This window comes from Pongo pygmaeus, chromosome 22 (genome assembly GCF_028885625.2).
Source record: "Pongo pygmaeus isolate AG05252 chromosome 22, NHGRI_mPonPyg2-v2.0_pri, whole genome shotgun sequence".
Classification (NCBI taxonomy): domain Eukaryota; kingdom Metazoa; phylum Chordata; class Mammalia; order Primates; family Hominidae; genus Pongo; species Pongo pygmaeus.
The window spans coordinates 10,704,534-10,730,039 of record NC_072395.2 but is presented as its reverse complement, the minus strand read 5'-3'; positions in this window follow the sequence as shown (position 1 = coordinate 10,730,039).

The following is a 25,506-nucleotide window of genomic DNA, read 5'->3' as shown; positions in this document are numbered from 1 at the left end:
CAGAAGCATTCTCACAAACTTCTTTGTGATGTGTGAATTCAATTCACAGAGTTGAACGTTTCTTTTCATGGAGCAGTTTTGAAACACTCTTTTTGTAGAATATGCAAGTGGACGTTTGGAGAGCTTTGAGTCCAGTGGTAGAAAAGGAAATATCTTCACATATAACCTGGAAAGAAGCATTTTCAGAAACCACTTTGTGATGCTTGCATTCAACTCACAGAGTTGAACATTCCTTTTGTTACAGTAATTTTGAAACACTCTTTTTGTAGAATCTGCAATTGGATATTTGGAGCTCTTTGAGGCCTATGTTGGAAAAGGAAATATCTTCACATAAAAACTACACAGAAGCGTTCTGAAAAGCTTCTTTGTGACGTTTATTTTCATCTCACAGATTTGAACATTCCTTTTGAGAGAATAGTTTTGAAACACTCTTCTTGCAGAATCTGCAAGTGGATATTTGGACCACTTATAGGAAATCTTTGGAAACGAGATATCCTCACATAAAAACTAGACAGAATCTGTCTCACAAACTTCTTTGTGTTCTGTGCATTCAACTCACAGAGTTGAACATTTCTTTTGATAGAGCAGTTTCGAAAAACTCTTTTTGTAGAATCTGCAAGTGGACATTTGGAGCGCTTTGTGACCTGTGGTCGAAAAGGCAGTATCTTCACATAAAAACAACACTTAAGCATTCCCTGAAATTTCTTTGTGGTGAGTGCATTCAACTCCAAGAGTAGAATATTCCTTTTGACAGAGAAGTTTTGAAACACTCTTTTTGTAGAATCTGAAGTGGATATTTTGACTGCTTTCAGGCCGGGGTGGAAAAGGAAATATCCTCACATAAAACCTAAAAAGAAGCATTCTCAGAATCTACTTTGTGATGTTTGCATTCAACTCACGGAGTTGAACATTCCTTTTATTAGAGCAGTTTTGAAACACTCTTTTTGTAGAATCTGAAAGTGGATATATGAACCGCTTAGGGAAATTTGATGGAAATGGGTTTATATTCACATAAAATGCAGATAGAAGCATTCTCAGAAACTTCTTAGTGATGTCGGCATTCAACCCACAGAGTTGAACATTTCTTTTGATAGAGCCGTTTTGATACAGTCTTTTTGTAGAATCTGCAAGTGGATATGTGGAGCGCTTTGAGGCCTATGGTAGAAAAGAAAATATCTTCATGTAAAACCTAGACAGAAGAATTCTCAGAAACTACATTGTGTTGTGTGCAAACAACTCACAGAGTTGGATCGTTCTTTTTTGATATCAATTTTGAAACACTCTTTTTGTAGAATCTGAAATTGGACACTTGGAGCGCTTAGAGGCCTATTTTGGAAAAGGAAATATCTTCAAATGAAAACTACACAGAAGCGTTCTGAGAAACTTCTTTGTGACGTTTGCATTCAACTCACATAGTTGAACATTCCTTTTGATAGAGTAGCTTTGAAACACTCTTTTTGTAGAATCTGCAAGTGATATTTGGACCGCTTATAGGAATTCATTGGAAACGGGTTATACTCACAAAAACACCAGACAGAAGCATTCTCACAAACTTCTTTGTAATGTATGCATTCAACTCACAGACTTGAACTTTTCTTTTCATGGAGCTGTTTTGAAACACACTTTTTGTAGAATATGCAATTTGACATTTGTAGCGCTTTGAGGCCTGTGGTTCAAAAAGAAATATCTTCACATAAAAACTAGACAGAAGCATTTTCTGAAACTTCTTTGCTGTGTGTGCATTCAAATCACAGAGTTGAAACTTTCTTTTCTTGAAGCAGTTTTGAAACACTCTTTTTGTGGAATATGGTAGTGGACATTTGGAGAGCTTTGAGGCCTGAGGTAGAAAAGGAAATATCTCAACATATAACGTAGAAAGAAGCATTTTCAGAAACTACCTTGTGATGTTTGCATTCAACTCACAGAGTTTCACCTTTCTTTTGATAGAGCAGTTTTGGAACACTCCTTTTGTTGAATCTGCCAGTGGACATTTCGAGTGCTTTGAGGCCTGTCGTCGAAAAGGAACTATCTTCACATAAAAACTAGAGAGAAGCAATCCATGAAACTTCTTTGTGGTGTGTGCATTCAACTCAAAGAGTTGAACATTCCTTTTGACAGAGAAGTTTTGAAACACTATTTTTGTAGTATCTGAAAGTAGATATTTTGAGAGCTTTGAGGCCTGGGGTGGAAAACGAAATATCTTCTCATAAAACCTAGAAAGAAGCATTCTGAGAAACTACTTTGTGATGTTTGAAGTCAACTCACAGAGTTGAACCTTTCTTTTGATAGAGTAGTTTTGAAACACTTTTTTTAGAATCTGCATGTGGACATTTTGGGAGCTTTGTTGCCAGTGGTGGAAAAGGAAATGTCTTCACATAAAAACTAGATAGAAGCATTCTCTGAAACTTCTTTGTGGTCTGTGCATTCAACTCACACAGCTACACATTCCTTTTGACGTAGAAGTTTTGAAACACTCTTTGTGTAGAATCTGCAAGTGGATATTTGGATCGCTTTTGGGCCTGTGGTGGAAAAGTAAATATCTTCACACAAAACCTAGAGAGAAGTATACTCAGAAACTACATTGTGGTGTTTGTATTCAACTCAGAGTGTTGAACATTCTATTTGTTAGAGCAGTTTTGAAACACTCTTTTTGCAGAATCTGAAAGTCGACATAAGGACCGTTTAGGGGAATTCGATGTAAACGGGAATATCTTCAAATAAAATGTAGATAGAAGCACTCTCAGAAACTTCTTTGTGATGTGTGCATTCAACTCACAGAGTTGAAAGTTTTTTTTTTTTGATAGAGCCGTTTTGAAGCACTCTTTTTATAGAATCTGCAAGTGGATATGTGGAGCGATATGAGGCCTATGGGAGAAAAGGAAATATCTTCATGTAAAAACTAGACAGAAGAATTCTCAGAATCTACTTTGTGATGTGTGCAAACAATTAACAGAGTTGAACCTTTCTTTTGATAGTGTAGTTTTGAAACAATCTTTTTGTAGAATGTGAAATTGGACATTCGGAGCGCTTTGAGGCCTCTGGTGGAAAAGGAAATATCTTCATATAAAAGCAACACGGAAGCATTCTGACAAACTCCATTGTGACGTTTGCATTCAACTCACAGAGTTGAACATTCCTTTTTGTTAGAGCAGTTTTGAAACACTCTTTTTGTAGAATCTGCAAGTAGATACTTGGATCAATTATAGGAATTCATTGGAAATGGGCTATCCTCACACAAAAACTAGGCAGAAGCATTCTCACAAACTTCTCTGTGATGTGTGCATTCAAATCACAGAGTTCAACTTTGCTTTTCCTGGAAAAGCTTTGAAACACTATTTTTGTAGAATATGCAAGTGGACATTTGGAGAGCTTTGAGGCCTGTGGTAGAATAGGAAATATCTTCACATATAACCTAGAAAGAAGCATTCTCACAAATCACTTTGATGCTCACTTTCAACTCACAGTGTTGAATATTCGTTTTGTTAAAGCAATTTTGAAACATACTTTTTGTACAATCTGCAAGTGGAGTTTTAGAGAGTTTTGAGGCCTGTGGTGGAAAAGGAAATATCTTCACATACAACCTAGAAAGATGCATTGTGAGAAAATACTTTGTGATGTTTGCGTTCAACTCACAGAGTTGAATCTTCCTTTTGTTAGAGCAGTTTTGAAACCCTCTTTTTGTAGCATCTGCAAGTGGATATTTGGACCACTTACAGGAATTCTTTGGAAATGGGATATCCTCACACAAAAACTAGACAGAAGTATTATCTAAAACTTCTTTCTGATGTGTACATTCAACTCACAGAGTTGAACCTTTCCTTTGATAGAGCCGTTTTGAAACACTCTTTTTCATGGGCCAGTTTTGAAACACTCTTTTTGTAGAAAACACTCTTTTTCATGGGCCAGTTTCATGGGCCAGTTTTGAAACATTCTTTTTGTAGAATCTGCAAGTGGACATTTGGAGCACTTTGAGGCCTGTGGTGCATAAGGAAATATCTTCATATAAAAACTACACAGAAGCAATTTCTGAAACTTCATTGTGGTGCGTACATTCAGCTCATAGACTTGAACATTCCTTTTGACAGAGAAGATTTGAAACACTCTTTTTGTAGAATCTATAAGTGGATATTTAGCTGCTTTCAGGCCTGTGGTGGAAAAGGATATATCTTCATATAAGACCTAGAAGGAAGCATTCTCAGAAACTAATTTGTGATGTTTGCATTCATCTTACACAGTTTCACATTCCTTTTGTTACAGCAGTTTTGAAACACTCTTTTTGTAGAATCTGAATGTGGATATATGGACCACTTAGGGGAATTCGATGGAAACGGGAATATCTTCACATAAAATGTAGATAGAAGCATTCTCAGAACCTTCTTTGTGATGTGTGCATTTAACTCACAGAGTTGAACCTCTATTCTGATAGAGACGTTTTGAAACTCTCTTTTTGTAGAATCTGCAAGTGGATATTTTTAGCACTTTGAGGCCTATGGTAAAAAAAGAAATATCTTCACATAAAAACTAGACAGAAGCATTCTCAGAAACTACTTTGTGATATGTGCATTCAACTCACAGAGTTGAACGTTCCTTTTGATAGAGCAGTTTTCAAACACTCTTTTTGTAGAATCTGAAAATGGACATTTGGAGGGCTTTGAGGAATATGGTGGAAAAAGTAATATCTTCACATAGAAACTACACAGAAGCATGCTCAGAAACTTCTTTGTGACGTTTGCATTCAACTCACAGAGTTGAACATTCCTTTTGATACAGTAGTTTTGAAGCACTCTTTTGTAGAATCTGCAAGTGGACAGTGGGACCGCTTATAGAAATTCGTTGGAAACGAATATCCTCAAAAAGAATACAGCACAGAAGCATTCTCACAAACTTCTTTGTGATGTTCGCATTCAATTCAAACAGTTGAACTTTTTTTTCATGCAGCAGTTTTGAAACATTCTTTTTTTAGAATATGCAAGTCGACATTTTGAGAGCTTTGCAGCCTGTGGTAGAAAAGGAAATATCTTCACATATAACCTACAAAGAAGCATTCTCACAAACCACTTTGATGCTTGCATTTAACTCACAGAGTTGAATATTCGCTTTGTTAGAGGAGTTTTGAAACATTCTTTTTGTACAATCTGCAAGTGGACATTTGGAGAGCTTTGAAGCCTGTGGTGGAAAAGGAAATATCTTCACATAACACCTAGAAAGATGCATTCTCAGAAACTACTTTTGTGATTTTTGCATTCAAATCACGGAGTTCAACATTCCCTTTGTTAGAGCAGTTTTGAAACACTGTTTTTGTAGAACCCCAAAATGTATATATGGACCGCTTAGGGGAATTCTATGGAAACAAGAATATCTTCACATAAAATGTAGATAGAAGCATTCTCAGAAACCACTTTGTGACGCGTGGATTCAACTCACAGAGTTGAAATTTTCTTATGATGGAGCCGTTTGGAAACACTCTTTTTGTAGAATCTGAAAGTGGACATTTGGAGTGTTTAGAGGCCTATGATGGAAAAGGAAATATCTTCACATAAAAACTACACAGAAGCATTATCAGAAATATCTTTGTGACGTTTGCATTCAACTCACAGAGTTGAACTTTCCTTTGGTTACAGTAGTTTTGAAACACTCTTTTTGTAGAATTTGCAAGTGGATATTTTGACTGCTTACAGGAATTCGTTGGAAAAGGGATATCCTCACTCAAAAACTAGTCAGAAGCATTCTTACAAACTACTTTGTGATGTGTGCATTCAACTCACGGAGTTGAACCTATCTTTTCATAGAGCAGTTTTGAAACACTCATTTTGTAGATTATGCAAGTGGACATTTGGAGAGCTTTGAGTCCTGTGGTAGTAAAGGAAATATTTTCACATATAACCTGGAAAAAAGCATTCTCAGAAACTACTCTGTGATGTTGGCATTCAACTCATAGAGTTGAACATTCCTCTTGTTAGAGCAGATTTGAAACACACTTTTTGTATAATCTGCAAGTGGACATTTGGAGAGCTTTGTGATCTGTGGCAGAAAATTAAATATCTTCACATAAAACCTAGAAAGAAGCATTCTCAGAAACTATATTGTGATATTTCCATTCATCTCACAGAGGTAAACCTTTCTTTTGATAGAGTCATTTTGAAACACTCTTTTTGTAGAATCTGCAAGTGGATATTTGGATGGTTTGAGGCCTATTGTAGAAAAGGAAATATCTTCATATAAAAACTTGAGATAAGCATTCTCAGAAAGCCCTTTGTGATGTGTGCATTCAACTCACAGAGTTGAACCTTTCTTTTGAAAGGGCAGTTTTGAAACAATCTTTTTTAAGTATCTGAAAGTGGACATTTGGAGTGCTTTGAGGCCTATGGTGGAAAAGAAAATATCTTCACATAGAGACTACATAGAAGCATTCTCAGAAATTTCTTTCTGACGTTTGCATTCAACTCACAGAGTTAACATTCCGTTTGATAGAGTAGTTTTGAAAACTCTTTTTGTAGATTCTGCAAGGGGATATTTGGACCGCTTATAGGAATTCATAGGAAACGGGATATCCTCATATAAAAACTAGACAGAAGCATTCTCACAAACTTCTTTGTGATGTGTGCATTCAACTCACAGAGTTGAACCTTTCCTTTGATAGAGCCGTTTTGAAACACTCTTTTTCTAGAAGCTGCAATTGGACATTTGGAGAGCTTTGAGGCCTGTGGTGGAAAAGGAATTATTTTCACATAAAAACTACACAGAAGCATTCCCTTAAACTTCTTTTTGGTGTGTGCATTCAACTCACTGAGTTGAACATTCCTTTTGACAGAGAAGTTTTGAAACACTCTTTTTGTAGTGTCTGCAATTGTATATTTGGAACACTTATAGGAATTCGTTAGAAACGGTATATCCTCACACAAAAACTAGACAGAAGCATTCGCACAAACTTCTGTGTGATGTGTGCATTCAACTCACAGAGTGGAACCTTTCATTTCATGGGACAGTTTTGAAACATTCTTTCTGTAGAATCTGCAAGTGGACATTTGGAGGGCTTTGAGGCCTGTGGTGGTAAAGGAAATATCTTCACATGAAAACTAGGCAGAAGCATTCTATGAAACTTCTTTGTTGTGTTTGCATTCAACTCACAGAGTTGAACATTACTTTTGACAAAGAAGTTTTGAAACTCTCTTTTTGTAGAATCTGCAAGTGGATATTTGGACTGCTTTCAGGCCTGTGGTGGAAAAAAAAATATATCTTCACATAAAACCTACAAAAAAGCATTCTCAGAAACTGCTCAGTGACATTGGCATTCAACTCAAAGTGTTGAATATTCCTTTTGTTAAAGCAGTTTTGAAACACTCTTTTTGTAGAATCTGAAAGTGGATATATGGACTGCTGAGGGGAATTAGAAGGAAAAGGGAACATCTTCACATAAAATGTAGATAGAAGCATTCTCAGAAACTTCTTTGTGTTTTGTGCTTCAACTCACAGAGCTGAACCTTTCTTCTGAAAGAGCTGTTTTGAAACACTCTTTTTGTAGAATCTGCAATCGGATATTTCGAGCGCTTTGTGGCCTATAGTAGACAAGGAAATAACTTCATATAAAAACTAGAAAGAAGCATTCTCGGAAACTACTTTGTGATGTGTGCATTCAACTCACAGAGTTGAACGTTTCTTTTCATAGAGCAATTTTGAAACACTGCTTTTGTAGAATCTGCAAGTGGGTATTTGGACCGCTTATAGGAATTCGTTGGAAAGGGGATATCTTCACACAAAAACTAGACAGAAGCATTCTCACAAACCACTTTCTGAAGTTTGCATTCAATTCAGAGAGTTTAGCCTTTCTATTAATGGGCCAGTTTTGAAACACTCTTTTTGTAGAATCTGCAAGTGGAAATTTGTAGTGATTTGAGGCACGAAGTGAAAAAGGAAATATCTTCACATAGTAACTGTGCAGAAGCATTATCTGAAACATCTTTGTGGTGTGTACATTCAACTCACAGAGTTGAACTTTGGTTTTGACACAGTAGTTTTGAAAAACACTTTTTATAGAATCTAAAACTGGATATTTGGACGGCTTTCAGGCCTGTGGTGGAAAAGGAAATATTTTCTCATAAAATGTAGAAAGAAGAATTGTCAGAAACTACTCTGTGATGTTTGCATTTAACTCACAGAGTTGAACATTCCTTTTTTTAGAGCAGTTTTGGAACACTCTTTTTATAGTATCTCAAAGTGGATATATGGACCGCATAGGGGAATTCGATGGAAACGGGAATATCTTCACATAAAATGTAGATAGAAGCATTCTCAGAAACTCCTTTGTGATGTGCGCATTTAGCTCACAGAGTTGAACCTTTCTTTTGATAGAGCAGTTTTGAAAGACTCTTTATGTACAATCTGCAAGTGGATATTTGGACCGCTTTGACACCTGTGGTGGAAAAGGAAATATCTTCACATAGACTCTACACAGAAGCATTCTCAGAATCTTCTTTGTGACGTTTGCATTCAACTCACAGAGTTGAACATTCCTTTTGATAAAGTAGTATTGAACAACTATTTTTGTAGAATCTGCAATTCGACATTTGGAGAGCTGTGAGGCCTCTGGTGGAAAAGGAAATATCTTCACATAAAACATAGAAAGAAGCATTCTCAGAAACTACATTGTGATGTTTGCATTCAACTCACAGAGTTGAACATTGCTTTTGTTAGAGCAGTTTTAAAACATTCTTTTTGTAGAATCTGCAAGTGGATATTTGGACCGCTTACAGTAATTCGTTGGAAACAGGATATCCTCACATAAAAACTAGACAGAAGCATTCTCACGAACTTCTTTGGGGTGTGTGCATTGAACACACAGAGTTGAACATTTCTTTTCATGGAGCAGTTTTGAAACACTCTTTTTCTGGAATCTGCAAGCAGACATTTGTAGCGCTTTGAGGCCTGTGGTGGAAAGGGAAATATTTTCACATAAAAACTACACAGAAGCATTCTCTGAAACTTCTTTGTGATGTGTGCATTCAACTCACAGAGTTGAACCTTTCTTTTCATGGACCTGTTCTGAAACACTCTTTTTGTAGTTTATGCAAGTGGACATTTGGAGCGCTTATAGGCCTGTGGTGGAAAAGGTAATATCTTCATATAAAGACTAGACAGAAGCATTCTCTGAAACTTCATTGTGGTTTGTGCATTCAACTCACAGTGTTGAAAATTCCTTTTGACAGAGAAGTTATGAAGCACTCTTTTTGTAGAATCTGCAATTGGATATTCGGACCGCTTACAGAAATTCATTGGAAATGGGATATCCTAACAAAAAAACTAGACAGAAGCATTCTCACAAACTTCTGTGTTATGTGTGCATTCAACTCACAGAGGTGAAACCGTTTCTTGGGTGAGTTTTGAAACACCCATTTTATAGAATCTGGAAGTGGATATTCGGACCGCTTTCAGGCCTGTGTTGGAAAAGGATATATCTTTACATAAAACTAAGAAAGAAGCATTCTGAGAAGCTACTCTTTGATGTTTGCATTCAACTCACAGAGTTGAACATTCCTTTTGTTAGAGAAGCTTTGAAACGCTCTTTTTGTAGAATCTGAAAGTGGATATATGTACCTCTTAGGGGAATTCGATGGAAACGGGATTATCTACACATAAAATGTGGATAGAAGCATTCTCAGAAACTTCTTTGTGATGTGTGCATTCAACTCACAGAGCTGAACCTTTTTTGTGATAGAGCCGCTTTGAAACACCCTTTTTGAGAATCTGCAAGTGGATATTTGGAGTTCTTTGAGGCCTATGGTAGAAAAGGAAATATCTTCATATAAAAACTAGACAGAAGCATTCTCAGAAACTACTTTGTGATGTGTGCATTCAGCTCACACAGTTGAACCTTTCTTTTGATAGAGCAGTTTTGAAAAACTCTTTTTGTAGAATCTGAATGTGGACACTTGGAGCGCTTTGAGGTCTATGGTGGAAAAAGAAATATCTTCAAATAGAAACTACACAGAAGCATTTTCAGAAACTTCTTTGTGATGTTTCCATTCAAATCACAGAGTTGAACATTCCTATTGATAGAGTAGTTTTGAAACACTCTTTTTGTACCATCTGCAAGTACATATTTGGACTGCTTATACGAATTCATTGGAAATGGGATATCCTCACAAAAAAAAATAGATGGAAGTATTCTCACCAACTTTTTTGTGATGTGTGCATTCATCTCACAGAGTTGAAACTTTCTTTTCATGGAGCAGTTTTGAAACACTCTTTCTGATAGTATATGCAAGTGGATATTCGGAGAGCTTTGAGGCCTGTGGTATGAAAGGAAATATCTTCACATATAACCTAGAAAGAAGCATTCTCAGAAACTATTTTGTGATGTTTACATTCAACTCACAGAGTTGAACATTGCTTTTGTTAGAACAGTTTTGATACACTCTTTATGTAGAATCTGCAAGTGGATAATTTGACCACTTATAGGAATTCGTAGGAAACTGGATATCCTCACAAAAAAACTAGACAGTATCATTCACACAAACTTCTTAGTGATGTGTGCATTCAACTCACAGAGTTGAACCTTTCGTTTGATAGAGCACTTTTGAAACACTCTTTTTCTAGAATCAGCAGGTGGACATTTGGAGGGCTTTGGGGCCTGTGGTGGACAAGGAAATATCTTCACAGAAAAACTACACAGAAGCATTCTCTGGAACTTCTTTGTGGTGTCTGAATTCAACTCACAGGGTTGAACATTACTTTTAACAGGGAAGTTTTGAAACACTCTTTTTGTAGAATCTGCAAGTGGGTATTTGGACCGCTTATAGGAATTCATTGGAAATGGGGTACACTCACACACAAAAACTAGACAGAAGCATTCTCACAAACTTCTGTGTTATGTGTCCATTCAACTAACAGAGTTGAATCTTTCTTTTCACGTACCAGTTTTGAAACACTCTTTGTGTGTAATCTGCAAGTGGATAATTGGACCGCTATCAGGCCTATGGTGGAAAAGGAAATATCTTCACATAAAACCTAGAAAGAAGTATTCTCGGAAACTACTTCGTGATGTTTGCATTCAACTCACAGAGTTTAGCATTCTTTTTGTTAGAGCAGTTTTGAAACACTCTTTTTGTTGAATCTGAAAGTGGATATATGGACTGCTTATGGGAATTTGATGTAAACGGGAATATCTTCAAATAAAATGTAGATAGAAGCATTCTCAGAAACTTTATTGTGATGTGTGCATTCAATTCGCAGAGTTGAACCTTTCTTTTCATAGAGTCATTTTGAAACACTCTTTTTGGAGAATCTACAAGTGGATATTTGGAGCGCTTTGAAGCCTTTGGTAGACAAGGAAATATCTTCATATAAAAACAAGACAGAAGCATTCTCACAAACTACTTTGTGATGTGCGCATTCAACTCACAGAGCTGACACTTTCTCTTAATAGAGCAGTTTTCAAACACTCTTTTTGTAGAATCTGAGAGTGGACATTTGGAGTGCTTTGAGGCCTATGTGGAAAAGGAAATATCTACACATAGAAACTACACAGAAGCATTCTCAGATACTTCTTTGTGACGTTTGCATTCAACTCACAGAGATGAACATTCCTTTTTATAGAGTAGTTTCGAAACATTCTTTTTGCAGGATCAGCAAGTGGATATTTGACCGCTTATAGGAATTCATTGGAAACGGGATACCCTCACACAAAAACTAGACAGAAGCATTATCACAAACTTCTTTGTGATTGTGCATTCAACTCACAGAGTTGAACCTTTCTTTTCATGGAGAAGTTTTGAAACACTCGTTTTGTGGAATATGCAAGTGCCCATTTGGAGAGATTTCAAGCCTGTGGTAGAAAAGGAAATATCTTCACATATAACCTAGAAAGAAGCACTCTGAGAAACTACATTGTGATGTTTGCATTCAAAACACAGAGTTGAACATTCCTTTTATTAAAGCAGTTTTGAAACACCCTTTTTGTAGTAAATGCCAGTGGACATTTGGAGAGATTTGATGCCTGTGGTGGAAAAGGAAATATGTTCACATGAAAAGTAGACAGAAGCATTCTCCGTAACTTTTTGTGGTGTGTGCATTCAGCTCACAGAGTTGAACATTCCTTTTGACAGAGAAGTTTTGAAACACTCTTTTTGTAGAAACTGCAAGTGAATATTTGGATCGTTTTAGGAATTAGTTGGAAAGGGTATACCCTCACACAAAAACTAGAGAAAAGCATTCTCATAAACTACTTTGTGATGTGTGCATTCAACTCAGATAGTTGAACCTTTCTTTTCATGGAGCTGTTTTGAAACACTCTTTTTGTAGTGTATGCAAGTGGACATTTGGAGGGCTATGAGGCCTGTGGTAGAAAAAGAAATATCTTCAAATATAATCTAGAAAGAAGCATTTTCAGAAACTACTTTGTGATGCTTGCATTCAACACACAGAATTGAACATTCCTTTTGTTAGAGTAGTTTTGAAACACTCTTTTTGTAGAATCTTCAACTGGACATTTGGAGAGCTCAGAGGCCTATGGTGGATGCTTTGAACACACAGTATTGAACATTCCTTTTGTTAGAGCAGATTTGAAACAATCTTTCTGTAGAATGTTCAAATGGATATTTGGACCACTTATAGGAATTCGTTGTAAACGGGATATCCTCACATAAAAACTAGACAGAAGCATTCTCAGAAACTTCTTTGTGATGTGTGCATGCAACTCACAGAGTTGAGCCTTTCTTTTGATAGAGAAGTTCTGAAACACTCTTTTTGTAGAATTTTCAAGTAGACATTTGGAGCAATTTGAGGCCTATAGTGGATAAGGAATTACCTTCACAGAAAAACTAAACAGAAGCGTTCTCTGAAACTTCTTTGTGGTGTGTTCATTCAAATCCCAGAGTTGAACATTCCTTCTGATAGAGAAGCTTTGAAACACTCTTTTTATAGTATCTTCAAGTGGATATTTGGACCACGTATAGGAATTCGTTGGAAACTGCATATCCTCACATGAAAACTAGACAGAAGTATTCTCACAAATTTCTGTGTGACTTGTGCTTTCAACCCACAGAGTTGAAACTTTCTTTTCATGGGCCAGTTTTGAAACACACTTTTTGTAGAAACTGAAACTCGACATTTGGAGGGCTTTGAGGCCTGTGGTGGAAAAGGAAATATCTTCACATAAAAACAGCAGGAGCATTCTCTGAAACTTCTTTGTGGTGTGTGCATTCAACTCACAGATTTGAACATTCCCTTTGTTAGAGCAGTTTTCCTTTTGTCAAAAAGAAAACATTCCTTTTGACAGATAAGTTTCGAAACACTCTTTTTGTAGAATCTACAAGTGGGTATTTGGACCGCTTTCAAGCCTGTGTTGGAAAAGAAAATATCTTCACATAAAACATAGAAAGAAGCATTCTCAGAAACTACACTGTGATGTTTGCATACAACTCACAGAGTTGAGCACTCCTTTTATTAGAGCAGTTTTGAAACAATCTTTTTGTAGAATCTGCAATTGGACATTTGGAGAGCTCTGAGCCTCTGGTGGAAAAGGAAACATGTTCACATAAAACCTAGAAAGAAATATTCTCAGAAACTGCTTTGTGATTTTGCATTCAACTCACAGGCTTGAATATTCCTTTTCTTAGAGCAGTTTTGAAACACTCTTTTTGTAGAATCTGCAAGTGTATATTTGGATCGCTTAGAGGAATTCGTTGTTAACGAGATATCCTCACATAAAAACTAGACAGAAGCATGCTCTGAAACTTCTTTGTGTTGTGTGCATTCTACACACAGAGTTGAACCTTTCTTTTCATAAAGCAGTTTTGATACACCCTTTTGGAGAATCTCCAAGTGGATATTTGGGCTGCTTATAGGAATTCGTTGCAAACGGGATATTCTCTCACAAAAACCAGATAGAAGCATTCTCACAAACTTCTGTGTGATGTGTGCATTCAACTAACAGAATTGCACCTTTCTTTTCATGCGCAAGTTTTGAAACACTCTTTTGTAGAATCTGCAAGTGGACATTTGGAGGGCTTTGAGGCCTGTGATGGAGAAGGAAATATCTTCACATAAAAACAAGGCAGTAGCATTCTGTGAAACTTCTGTGTGGTGTGTGCATTCAATGCAGACAGTTAAACATTCCGTTTGATAGAGCAGTTTTGAAACACTCGTTTTGTAGAATCTGCGATTGGACATATGGAGAGCTCTGAGGCCTGAGGTGGAAAAGGAAATATCTTCACATAAAACCTAGAAAGAAGCATTCTCAGAAACTACTTTGTGATATTTGCATTCAACTCACAGAGTTGAACAATCCTTTTCTTAAAGCAGTTTTGAAACACTCTTTTTGTAGAATCTGCAAGTAGATATTTGGACTGCTTATAAGAATTCATTGGACACGGGAAATCCTCACACAAAAACTAGACAGAAGCATTCTCACAAACTTCTTTGTGATGTGTGCATTCAACTCACAGAGTTGAAACTTTCTTTTGACCAAGCATTGTTGAAACAATCTTTTTCTAGGATCTGAAAGTGGACATTTGGAGTGCTTTGAGGTCTGTGGTGGAAAAGGAAATATCTTCACATAAAAACTAGACAGAAGCATTCCTTGAGACTTCTTTTTGGTGTGTGCATTCAACTCACAGAGTTAAACACTCCTTTTGACAGGGAAGATTTGAATCACTCTTTTTGTAGTATCTGCAAGTGGATATTTGGACTGCTTATACGAACTCGTTGGAACCGGCATATCCTCACACAAAAACTAGACAGAAGCATTCTCACAAAACTTCTGTGTGATGTCTGCCTTTATCTCACAGAGTTGAACTTTTCTTTTCATGATCCAGTTTTGAAACACTCTTTTTGTAGAATCTGCATGTGGACATTTGGAGGGATTTGAGGCCTGTTGTGGAAAAGGAAATATCTTCACAGAAAAACTAGGCGGAAGCATTCTCTCAAACTTCTTTGTGGTTTGTGAATTCAACTAACAGAGTTGAACATTCCTTTTGACAGAGAAGTTTTGAAACACTCTTTTTGTAGAATCTGCAAGTGAATATTTGGACCGCTTTCAGGCCTGTGGTGGAAAAGGAAATATCTTCACATAAAACCTAGAAAGAAGGATTCTCAGAAAGTACTCTGTGATGTTTGTTTTCAACTCACAAATTTAAACATTCCTTTTGTTAGAGCAGTTTCAAACACTCTTTTTGTAGAATCTGCAATTGGACATTTGTAGAGTTCTGAGGCCTGTGGAGGAAAAGGAAATATCTTCACATAAAAACTAGAAGGAAGCGTTCTCAAAAACTACTTTGTGATGTTTGCATTCAACTCAGAGAGTTGAACAGTCTTTTAGTTAGAGCAGTTTTGAAACACTCTTTTTGCAGAATCTGCGGGACCGCTTATAGGAATTCATTGGAAACGGGATATACTCACATAAAAACTAGGCAGAAGCATTCTCACAAACTTCTTTGTGATGTGTGCATTCAACTCACAGAGTTGAACTTACTTTTGATTGAGTAGTTTTGAAACACTCTTTTTCTAGAATCTGCAAGTGGACATGTGCAGCATTTTGAGACCTGTGTTGGAAAAGGAAATATCTTCACGTAAAGAGTAGACAGAAGCATTCTCTGAAACTTCTCTGTGTTGTGTGCATTCAACTCACAGAGTTGAACATTCCTTTTGACAGAGAAGTTTTGAAACACTCTTTTTGTAGAATCTGCAAGTGGATATTTGGACTGCTTATAGGAATTCGTTGGAAACGGGGTATCCTCACACAAAAACTAGACAGAAGCATTCTCACAAACTTCTGTGTGACGTGTGCATTCATCTCACAGAGTGGAAGGTTTCTTTTTATTAGCCAGTTTTGAAACACTCTTTTTCTAGAATCTGCAAGTGCACTTTTACAGTGCTGTGAGGCCTGCTTTGTAAAGGAAATATCTTCACATAAAAACTAGACAGAAGCATTCTCTGAAACTTCTTTGTGGTGAGTGCATTCAACTCACAGAGTTAAACATTCCTTTTGACAGAGAAGTTTTGAAACACTCTTGCTGTAGAATCTGCAAGTGGATATTTGGACTGCCTTCAGGCCTGTGGTGGAAAAGGATATAGCTCCAAATAAAACCTAGAAAGAGGGATTATCAGAAACTACTCTGTGATGTTTGCATACAACTCACAAAGTTGAGCATTCCTTTTGTTAGAGCAGTTTTGAAACACTCTTTATGTAGAATCTGCAATTGGACCTTTGGAGAGCTCTGAAGCCAGTGATGGAAAAGCATATATCTTCACATAAATCCTAGAAAGAAGCACTCTCAAAAACAACTTTGTGATGTTTGCATTCAACTCACCGAGTTGGTGTTTGCATCCAACTCACCGAGTTGAACATTCCTTTTGTTAGAGCAGTTTTGAAACACTCTTTTTGTAGGATCTGCAAGTGGATATTAGGATCGCTTATAGGAATTCATTGTAAACGGGATATCCTCACACAAAAACTAGACAGAAGCATTCTCACAAAATTCTGTGTGATGTGTGCATTGAACTCACAGAGTTGAACCTTTCTTTTCATTAGCCAGTTTTCAAACTCTCTTTTTGTAGAATCTGCATGTGGACATTTGGAGGGATTTGAGGCCAGTGGTGGTAAAGGAAACATCTTCACATAAAAACTACACAGAAGCATTCTCCACAACTTCTTTGTGAGGTGTGCATTCAACTCACAGAGTTGAATTTTCCTTTTCAGAGAAATGATTTGAAACACTCTTTTTGTATAATCTGCAACTGGGTATTCAGACAGTTTCCAGGAATTTGTTGGAAACGGGATATCCTCATACAAAAACTAGACGGAAGCATTTTCAAAAATTTCTTTGTGATGTGTGCATTCAACTCACAGAGTTGAACCTTACTTTTGATAGAGTAGTTTTGAAACACTCTTTTCCTAGAATCTGCAAGTGGTCATTAGGAGGGCTTTTAGGCCTGAGGTGGAAAAGGAAATATCCTCACATAAAAACCATAAAGAAGAATTATCAGAAACTACTTTGTGGTATATGCATTCCACTCACAGAGTTGAACATTCCTTTTGTTAGAGCAGTTTTGAAACACTCATTTTGTAGTTTCTGCAAGTGGACATTTGGAGAGCTCTGAGGCCTGTGGTGGAAAAGAAAACATCTTCACATGAAACCTAAAAAGAAGCATCCTCAGAATCTATTTTATGATGTTTGCATTCAACTCACAGAGTGAACATTCCTTTTTTTAGAGCAGTTTTGGAACACTTTTTTTGTAGGATCTGGAAGTGGATATTTGTTTCTTTTAGAGGAATTCCTTGGAAACGGGATATCCTCACATAAGAACTAGACAGAAGCATTCTCACAAACTTCTTTGTGATGTGTGCATTCAACTCATAGAGATAAAGTTTTCTATTGATACAACAGTTTTGAAACACTCTTTTTCTAGAATCTGCAAGTGGATATTTGGAGCGCTTTGAGGCATGTGGTGCAATAGGAAATATCTTCACATAAAAACTAGACAGAAGCATTCTCACAAACTTCTTTGTGATGTCTGCATTCAACTCACAGAGTTGAACCTTTCTTTTGACAGAGCAGTTTTGAAACACTCTTTTTCTAGGATCTGAAAGTGGACATTTGGGGCGCTTTGAGGTCTGTGGTGGAAAAGGAAATATCTTCACATAAAAACTAGACAGAAGCATTCTCTGAGACTTCTTTGTGGTGTGTGCATTCAACTCACAGAGTTAAACACTCCTGTTGACAGAGAATATTTGAATGACTCTTTTTATAGTACCTGCAAGTGGATATTTGGACCGCTTATACGAACTCGTTGGAACCGGGATATCCTCACACAAAAACTAGACAGAAGCATTCTCACAAACTTATCTGTGGTGTGTGCATTTAACTGACAGAGTTGAACTTTTCTTTTCATAAGCCAGTTTTGAAACACTCTTTTTGTAGAATTTGCAAGTGGACATTTGGAGGGATTTGAGGCCTGTTGTGGAAAAGGAAATATCTTCACATAAAAACTAGGCAGAAGCATTCTCTGAAACTTCTTTGTGGTATGTGCATTCAACTAACAGATTTGAACATTCCTGTTGACAGAGAAGTTTTGAAACACTCTTTTTGTAGAATCTGCAAGTGGATATTTGGACCACTTTCAGGCCTGTGGTGGAAAAGGAAATATCTTCACAAAAATCCTAGAAAGAAGGATTCTCAGAAAGTATTCTGTGATGTTTGTATTCAACTCACAAATTTAAACATTCCTTTTGTTAGAGTAATTTCAAACACTCTTTGTGAAAAATCTACAATTGGACATTTGTAGAGGTCTGAGGCCTGTGGAGGAAAAGGAAATATCTTCACATAAATCCTAGAAAGAAGCGTTCTCAGAAACTACTTTGTGATGTTTGCATTCAACTGAGAGAGTTGAACATTCCTTTTGTTAGTGCAGTTTTGAAACACTCTTTTTGCAGAATCTGCAAGTGGATATTTGGACCGCTTATAGGAATTCGTTGGAAACGGGATGTACTCACATAAAAACTAGGCAGAAGCATTCTCACAAACTTCTTTGTGATGTGTGCATTCAACTAACAGAGTTGAACTTTCTTTTAATAGAGCAGTTTTGAAACACTCTTTTTCTAGAATCTGCAAGTGGACATTTTCAGCGCTTTGAGGTCTGTGTTGGAAAAGGAAATATCTTCACATAAAAAGTAGACAGAGGCATTCTCTGAAACTTCTCTGTGTTGTGTGCATTCAACTCACAGAGTTGAACATTCCTTTTGACAGAGAAGTTTTGAAACACTCTTTTTGTAGAATCTGCAAGTGGATATTTGGACTGCTTATAGGAATTCGTTGGAAACGGGGTATCCTCACACAAAAACTAGACAGAAGCATTCTCACAAACTTCTATATGATGTGTGAATTCATCTCACAGAGTGGAACCTTTCTTTTCATTAGCCAGTTTTGAATCACTCTTTTTCTAGAATCTGCAGGTGCACATTTACACAGCTGTTAGGCCGGTTTTGTAAAAGGAAATATCTTCACATAAAAACTAGACAGAAGCATTCTCTGAAACTACTTTTTGGTGTGTGCATTCAGCTATCAGAGTTGAACATTCCTTTTGACAGAGAAGTTTTGAAACACTCTTCTTGTAGAATCTGCAAGTGGATATTTGGTCCGCCTTCAGGCCTGTGGTGGAAAAGGCTATAGCTTCACATAAAACCTAGAAAGAGGCATTCTCAGAAACAGCTCTGTGATGATTGCATACAACTCACAGAGTTGAGCATTCCTTTTGTTAAAGCAGTTTTGAAACACTCTTTTTGTAGAATCTCCAATTGGACATTTGGAGAGCTCTGAAGCCTGTGATGGAAAATGAAATATCTTGACATAAAACCTAGAAAGAAACATTCTCAGAAACAAATCTGTGATGTTTGCATTCAACTCACAGAGTTGAACATTCCTTTTGTTAGAGCAGTTTCGAAACACTCTTTTTGTGGAATTTGTAATTGGATATTTGGAGAGCTCTGAGGACTGTAGTGGAAAAGGAAATGTGTTCCCATAAAACCTAGAGAGAAGCATTCACAGAAACTACTTTTTGATGGTTGAATTCAACTGACAGTGTTGAACATTCCTTTTGTTAGAGCAGTTTTCAATAACTCTTTTTGTAGAATCTGCAAGTGGATTTTTGGACTGCTTATAGTAATTAGATGGAAACGGGATATCCTCCCACAAAAACTAGTTGGAAGCCTTCTCATAAACTTCTTTGTGATGTGTGCATTCAGCTCACAAAGTTGAACCTTTCTTTTCATGGGCCAGTTTTGAAACACTCTTTTAGTAGAATCTGCAAGTGTACATTTTGAGGGATTTGAGGTCTGTTGTGGAAAAGGAAATATCTTCACATAAAAACTGGGCAGAAGTATTCTCTGAAACTTCTTTGTGGTGTGTGCATTCAACTCACAAAGTTAAACATTCCTTTTGACAGAGAAGTTTTGAAACACTCTTTTTGTAGAATCTGCATGTGGATATTTGACCGCATTCAGGCCTGTGGTGGAAAAGGAAATATATTCACATAAAACTGAGAAAGATGCATTCTCAGAAACTACTCTGTGATGTTTGCACAGAACTCACAGAGTTGAGCATTCCTTTTGTTAAAGCAGTTTTGAAACACTCTAATTGTTGAATCCACAATTGGACATTTGGAGAGCTCTGAGGCATGCAGTGGAAAACGAAATATCTTCACATAAAACCTAGAAAGAAGCATTCTCAGAAACTACTCTATGATGTTTGCTTTGAACACACAGAGTTGAACATTCCTTTTGTTAGAGCAGTTTTGAAGCACTCTTTCTGTAGAATCTGCAAGTGGATATTTGGACCACTTAGAGGAATTTGTTGGAAACGGGATATCCTCACATAAAAACTAGACAGAAGCATTCTCACAAACTTCTTTTTGATGAGTGCATTCAACTCACGGAGTTGAACCTTTCTTTTGATAGGGCAGTTTTGAAACACTCTTTTCCTAGAATATGCAAGTGGTCATTTGGAGCACTTTGTAGCCTGTGGTGGAAAAGGAAATATCATCACATAAAAGTCAGACAGAAGCATTCTCTGAAACTTCTTTTTGGTGTGGGCATTCAACTCACAGTGTTGAACATTTCTTTTGAGAGAGAAGTTTTGAAACACTCTTTTTGTAGTATCTGCAAGTGGATATTTGGACCTTTTATAGGAATTCGTTAGAAACAGGATATCCTCATAAAAAATAGACAGAAGTATTCTCACAAACATCTGTGAGATGTGTGCATTCAACTCACAGAGTAGAACCTTTCTTTTCATGGGCCAGTTTTGAAACCCTCTTTTTGCAGAATCTGCAAGGTAACATTTGGAGGGCTTTGAGGTCTGTGGTGGAAAAGGAAATAACTTCATATAAACACTAGGGAGAAGCATTCTCTGAAACTCCTTTGTGGTGTCTGCATTCAACTCAAAGTGTTGAACATTCCTTTTCACAGAGAAGTTTTGTAACACTCTTTTTATAGAATCTGCAAGAGGATATTTTGACCGTTTTCAGGCCAGTGGTGGAAAACGAAATATCTTCATATAAAACCCAGAAAGAAGCAATCTCAGAAACTATACTTTGATGTTTGCATTCAACTCACAGAGTTGAACAGTCCTTTTGTTAGAGCAGTTTTGAAACATTCTTTTTGTAGAATCTGCAGTTGGACATTGGGTGAACTCTGAGGACTGTAGTGGAAAAGGAAATATCTTCACATAAAACCTAGAAAGAAGCATTCTCAGAACTACTTTGTGACGTTTGCATTCAAGTCAGAGAGTGGAACATTCCTTTTGTTAGAGCAGATTTCAAACACTCTTTTTGAAGAATCTGCAAGTGGATATTTCGACTGCTTATAGGAATTCGTTTAAAAGAGGACAACCCCACACAAAAATTAGACAGCAGCATTCTCACAAACTTCCGTGTGATGTATGCATTCAAATCACACAGTTGATATATTCTTTTAGTGGGCCAGTTTTGAATCACACTTTTTATAGAATCTGCAAGTGGACATTTGGAGAGCCTTTAGATGTGTGGTGTAAACGGACATATCTTCACAAAAAAACTGGGCCAAAGAATTGTATGAAACTTCTTTGTGGTGTGTGCATTCAACTCATCGAGTTGAACATTCCTTTTGACAGAGAGGTTTTGAAACACTCTTTTTGTAGGATCTGCAAGTGGATATTTGGACCGCTATCAGGCCTGTGGTGGAAAAGGAAATATCATCGCATAAAACCTAGAAGAAAGCATTCTCAGAAACTACTCTGTGATGTTTGCATACAACTCACAGGGTTGAGCATACCTTTTGTTAGAGCAGTTTTGAAACACTCTTTTTGTAGAATCTGCAATTGGACATTTGGAGAGCTCTGAGGTCTGTGGGGGAAAAGGAAAAGTCTTCACATAAAACTTTGAAAGAAGCATTCTCAGAAACTACTTGGTGAGGTTTGCATTCAACTCTAAGGGTTGAACATTCATTTTGTTACAGCAGTTTTCAAAAACTCTTTTTGTAGAATCTGCAAGTGGATATTTGGACCACTTTTAGGAATTCATTGGAAACGGGATATCCTCACATAAAAACTAGACAGAAGCATTCTCACAAACCTCTTTGTGATGTGTGCATTCAACTCACAGTGTTAAACCTTTCTTTTGATAGAGCAGTTCTGAGAAACTCTTTTTTCTACATTATGCAAGTGGATATTTGGAGCGCTTTGAGGCCTGTAGTGGAAAAGGAAATATCTTCACATAAAAACTAGATAGAAGCATTCTCAGAAAGTTCTTTGTGGTGTGTGCATTCAACTCATGGAGTTGAGCATTCCTTTTGTGAAAGCAATTTTGAAACACTCTTTTTGTTAAATCTGCAATTGGACATTTGGAGAGCTCTGAGGCATGTGGTGGAAAAGCAAATATCTTCACATAAAACCTTGAAAGAAGCATTCTCAAAAACTACTTTGTGAAGTTTGCATTCAACCCACAGAGTTGAAAATTGCTTTTGTTAGAGCAGTTTAAAACACTCTTTTTGTAGACTCTGCAAGTGGATATTTGGATCATTTACAGTAATTTGTTGGAAACGTGATATCCTCACCAAAAAACTGGACAGAAGCATTTTCACAAGCTCCTTTGTGATGTGGGCATTCAACTGAAAGAGTTGAACCTTTCATTCCATAGAGCAGTTTTGAAACACTCTTTTTCTAGAATCTGCAGGTGGACAATAGGAGTGCTTTGAGGTCTGTGGAGAAAAAGGAAATTTATTCACAAAAAATCTAGACAGAAGCATTCTCTGAAACATTTTGTGGTGTGTGCATTCAACTCAAAGAGTTGAACATTCCTTTTGATAGAAAAGTTTCAAAAGACTCTCTTTGTAGAATCTGCAAGTGGATATTTGGACCACATACAGGAATTCTTTGGAAACAGGATATTCTCACACAAAAACTGGAGAGAAGCTTTCTCACAAACTTATGTGTGATGTGTGCATTCAACTCACAGAGTTGAACCTTTCTTTTGATAGAGCCATAATGAAAGACTCTTTTGCTAGAATCTGAAAGTGGACATTTGGAGGGCTTTGAGGCCTGCGGTGGAAAAGGAAATATCCTCAAATAAAATTTAAGCAGAAGCATTCTGTGAAACTTCCTTGAGGTGTGTGCAATCAACTCACAGTGTTCAACTTTCCTTTTGATAGAGCAGTTTAGAGACACTCTTTTTGTACAATCTGCAAGTGAATATTTTTTGAGGGTTTCGAGGTCTATGCTGGAAAAGGAAATAACTTCACATAAAACTTGATTGAAGCATTCTCAGAAACTTCTTTGTGATGAGTGCGTTCAACTCACAGTCTTGAACCTTCCTTTTGAGAGAACAGTTTTGAAGCAACTATTTTGTAGAATCTGCAGGTGGATATTTGGAACGCTTTGAGGCCTCTGCTGGAAAAGGAAATGTCTTAACATAAAACTAGACAGAAGCATTCTCAGAAACGTCTTTTTGATTTGTGCATTCAACTCACAGACTTTAACCTTCCTTTTAATAGAGCAGTTTTGAAACACTCTTTTTGTACAATCTGCAAGTGGATATTTGGAGCACTTTGAGGCTTATGCTGGAAAAGGAAATATCATCACATAAAAACTATGCAGAAGCATTCTCAGAAACTTCTTTGTGATGAGTGCATTAAACTCACAGATGTGAACCTTCCTTTTGATACAACAGTTCTGAAACACCCTTTTTGTAGAATTTACAAGTGGACATTTTGTGTGCTTTGTGGCCTCCACTGGAAAAGGAAATATATTCACATAAAAACTAGGCAGAATCATTCTCACAAACTTCTTTGTGATGTGCGCATTCAACTCACAAAGTTGAACTTTCCTTTTGATACAGCAGTTTTGCAACACAATTTTTGTAGATTCTTAGAAGTGGATATTTGGAGTGCTTTGAGTCCTACACTGGAAAAGGAAATATCTTCACATAGAAACTAGAAAGGATTCTCAGAAACTTCCCCGTGCTTCACACATTCAACTGACAGAGTTGAACCTTCCTTTTGATAGAGCAGTTTTGAAACACACATTTTTTGGAATCTGCAGGTGAATATTTGGAGCGCTTAGAGGCCTAACCTGGAAAAGGAAAAAACTTCAAGTGAAAGCTTGATTGAAGCATTCTCAGAAACTTCTTAGTGATGTGTGCATTAACTCACAGACTTGAACCTTCCTTTTGATAGAATGGTTTTGAAACAACCTTTTTGAAGAATCTGCAAGTGGATATTTGGAGCACTTTGAGTCCTATGCTGAAAAAGGTAATATCTTCACATAAAAACTAGACAGAAGCATTCTCAGAAACCTCTCTTGGATGAGCGGATTCAACTCACAGAGTTGAACATTCCTTTTCATAGAGCAGTTTTGAAACACTGTTTTTGTAGAATTTACAAGTGGATATTAGGAGTGCTGTGTGGCCTACATGGGAAAAGGAAACATCTTCACATAAAAACTAGACAGAATCGTTCTCAGAAACTACTATGTGATGAGGGCATTCAAATCACACAGTTGAACCTTCATTTTAATAGAGCACTTTTGAAACACCCTTTTTGTAGAATCTGCAAGTGGATATTTGAAGTGCTTGGAGGCCTGAGTAGGAAAAGGAAATATCTTCACATAATAACTAGACAGAAGCATTCTCAGAAACTTCTTTGTGATGAGTGCATTCACCTCACACACTTGAAAGTTCCTTTTGATAGAGCAGTTTTGAAATACTCTTTTTGTAGAATCTGCAAGTGGATATTTGGAGCACTTAGAGGCCTATGCTGGAAAAGGAAATACCATCATATAAAAACTAGACAGAAGCATTCTGAGGAACTTCTTTGTGATGAGTGCATTCAACTCACAGAGTTAAACCTTCCTCTTGATAGAACAGTTTTAAACACTCTTTTTGTAGAATCTGCTAATGGATATTTAGAGCACTTTGAGACCTACCCTGGAAAAGGTAATATCTTCATATAAAAACTAGACACAAGTATTTGCAGGAACTTCTTTGTGATATGTGCATTCAACTCACAGAGTTGAACCTTTGCTTTGATAAAGCAGTTTTGAAACACTCTTTAGTAGAATCTGCAAGTGGATATTTGGAGTTCTTTGAGGCCTACAATGGAAAAGGAATTATCTTCACATAAAAACTAGACAGAAGCATTCTCAGAAACTTCCCTGTGCTTTATGCATTCAACTCACAGAGTTGAGCATTCCTTTTGATAGTGCAGATTTGAAACACTCTTTTTTTAGAATCTGCAAGTGGATATTTGGAGTGCCTCGAGGCCTATGCGGGAAAAGGAAATATCTTCACATAAAAAGTAGACAGAAGCATTCTCAGAAACTTATTTGTGTTGTGCGAATTCAACTGACAGAGTCGAACCTTCCCTTTCCTAGAGGAGATTTAAAACACCTTTTCTGTACAATCTGCGAGTGGATATTTGGAGTGCTTTGAGTCCTACAGTGAAAAGGAAATGTCTTCACATAGAAACGAGACAGAAGCTTTCTCAGA